General features: G+C 78.5%; 1 non-coding gene across 1 annotated transcript; it reads left to right on the top strand.

Annotated features, from left to right (window-relative positions):
- The first annotated feature begins 1,598 nt into the window (after window positions 1–1,598).
- On the top strand, window positions 1,599–1,751 carry LOC141955394 (5.8S ribosomal RNA). Its single transcript, XR_012632525.1, has one exon. It is a non-coding gene; the product is annotated as a 5.8S ribosomal RNA (ribosomal RNA).
- Window positions 1,752–2,500: the final 749 nt, after the last annotated feature.

The following is a 2,500-nucleotide window of genomic DNA, read 5'->3' as shown; positions in this document are numbered from 1 at the left end:
AGCGGGGGAGGCACCCCCGCGGGGCCCTTGAGGATGTTTCCCTCACCCCAGGGCCAGGTACCTAGCGTCCGCGCCTCCGCGGCCCTCCCTCGGCTGAGCCCGGGGGTCGAAGGCCGCGGAGCCGGGCGGAGGTTTAAAGACTCGGGCGGCTCGGTGCGACCCGCAGGGGCGGGCCCCGGCCGTGTGCGGCGGTTGAGCCTCCAGGGGCGGGAGTCGCTCTCGTGCAGGCCCTGGCCATGGCGGCCGCCGCCCACGCCGTGGGCTTTTTGTCCCCTCGGGCGGCCGCGCCGGGGAGGGGTGTCCCCCCTGCCCCCCCTTCTCCGCGGTCCGGTCTCGGCGGCGAGACCGGCGGCGTTCGGTCGGCCGCAGCCGGCCTGCCTCGCCCTCGAAACGCGAAGGGGAACCTCCCCCCCCCCCGGCGGGGAGCGCGGGCTCTCTCGCCGTCGGGGGCGATGGCGATTCCCCCACGGTCGGGGGTCTCGCCGGGCGGGGCGGCCTGCTCGGGCCGCCGCGTCTCCGTGGACGCGCAGCGGCGCGCTTGCGGCTTCGTGCTCCTTGCTTGCCACCCCCACCCCTTCCCGCCCCGGCTGAGGGGAGGGGCGGCGCAGCCCCCGGGCCCGAGCGGCGGCGGCGGCGCCGCCGCTCGGCGTGCCGGCCGGCGGTCGCTCGGTGGCCGGCCGCGTGGCCTGTCCCGTCCCGGGTCCTGCCCGTCGCTTCGCAGTCGCCTTTCCCGGTCTCGGTCAGGCGAGGCGGGTGGGCGGCCGAGGGGCGTTCCCCGTCCCGTTCTCCGCGCGGAAGCGGGGAGAGGGGGCGTCGCCTCCGGCTCAGCGGCGTCCGCCTTCTGCCTGGCGCGTGCCTGCGGAAGGGGCCGAGACGAGAAGCGGCGGCGGCGGCTCCGGGAGGGCAGCCGCGGCGGTGCGGTGGCCGGGCGGCGGTCGGGCGGAGCGCCGGGCGGCGGCGTGGCGTCGCCGTCTCGGGTTCCGGCGGTTGGCCGTCCGTCCCTGTCTCCGGTGTGGTGCGGCGGCGGCGCCGCGCGGGCGTTCCCGGCGTCGGGGCGAGAGCCGGGGTTTCGGGGCCACGGGGGCAAGGAGCCGGCTGTCGCAGCGCGCGGGCGCTGGGCGGCGCGGAGGCGCGCGCGGCGCGAGCGGGGCGCCCCCGCTGGTCGCCCGCGCGGCGGTCAGCGTCTGTGGTTTCCCCCCTCCGCGCGAGCGAGAGGCGGGTGCAGGTCCGGGCGCGCGGTCGGACGCGCCGCCGGCCCTCCGTGCGGAGGCCGGGCCGAGCCCGGGCGCCTGGGCCGCCTCCGAAGCGAGCAAGGTGCTTGTTGTTTCCCCAGGTCGGTCGGGAGCGCGGGCTCCCCGGGCCCTTGCCGTTCGGAGCTTGTTTCACCCTTCCCTTCCTTCCCTCCGTTGTGATGTCGGTACGGTCATCTGAGGCGAGGCGCGACCGTCGCCCGCCGGTCGTCGCGCGCCCCCTCCGCGCGTGCGGAGGGGGGCGGTCGGTCGGTCGGTGGGGCGGCGGTCCGTCGTCCGAGAAGGGGGCCGCTTCTGCGGAGCGGTCCCGGCCCCTCCGCGCGCGCGGGGCGGTGCCGAAAGGCAGACAACTCTTAGCGGTGGATCACTCGGCTCGTGCGTCGATGAAGAACGCAGCTAGCTGCGAGAATTAATGTGAATTGCAGGACACATTGATCATCGACACTTCGAACGCACTTGCGGCCCCGGGTTCCTCCCGGGGCTACGCCTGTCTGAGCGTCGCTTGACGATCAATCGCCGGCCGGTGCGCCGTCCCTCCCCGCCTCGCCTCGGCGGGCGGGCGGGCGGCGTCCGCGGCGGCGCGGCTGGGGTGCCTCGCAGGCCCGTCGGTGTCGGCCGAGGGCCTTCGTCCCCCTAAGTGGAGACTCGGGGAGCGCTCCGAAGCTCCCCGCTCCCGGAACGCCCGCTTGGCGGAGCCTCGTCCCGCCGGGGCCGGGCGGCCCGTTGGTTCGGTCCGGCCGGGTCGGGCGCGGCGGTGGGGAAGGGCCGAGGTGTCGGGGGGGGAGAGGCGCGGGCCTCTTCCCCGGCCTCCTCCCGCGCGGGCGGCTGTCTGCGGGTGGGTACCGCGGCGGTACCGTGCCGTGCTGCCGCTCGCGTGCGGGGCGTGCGCCGTGGGAACGGGGGTCCTCCCCGTCGCCACTGGCCCCCCGCCTTCTTCTCCCTTCCCCGTCGTAGCCGCCGCGCTCCGGGCGGCGGAGGCCGGGGGTGGGCTCGGTGGGGGGGGGGTGCGGCGGCGGCGGCGGCGGCGGTGGTTCGGGGGTTGCGGCTGCGGCGGCGACCGCGCGTGCGGTCGGCGTCGGGTCCGGCCCCCCCCCCCTCCCGTCCGTCCGTCCTGTCCGTCCGCCCGCTTCCCCTCGGCGTGCCCTCCGCGCCTCCGCCGCGCCGCGCGCCCGGTCGGCCGTGGCGGGCCGTCCGCGTCCCCGGGGGCCGTCTCCGGGCGCGCCTCGCGCGCGTGCGTCGGTCTCGCGTTC

This window comes from Athene noctua, unplaced genomic scaffold (assembly GCF_965140245.1).
Source record: "Athene noctua unplaced genomic scaffold, bAthNoc1.hap1.1 HAP1_HAP1_scaffold_204, whole genome shotgun sequence".
Taxonomy (NCBI): Eukaryota; Metazoa; Chordata; class Aves; order Strigiformes; family Strigidae; genus Athene; species Athene noctua.
The sequence above is the reverse complement of the archived record's forward strand: the minus strand, read 5'-3'. Positions and strand labels throughout refer to the sequence as shown.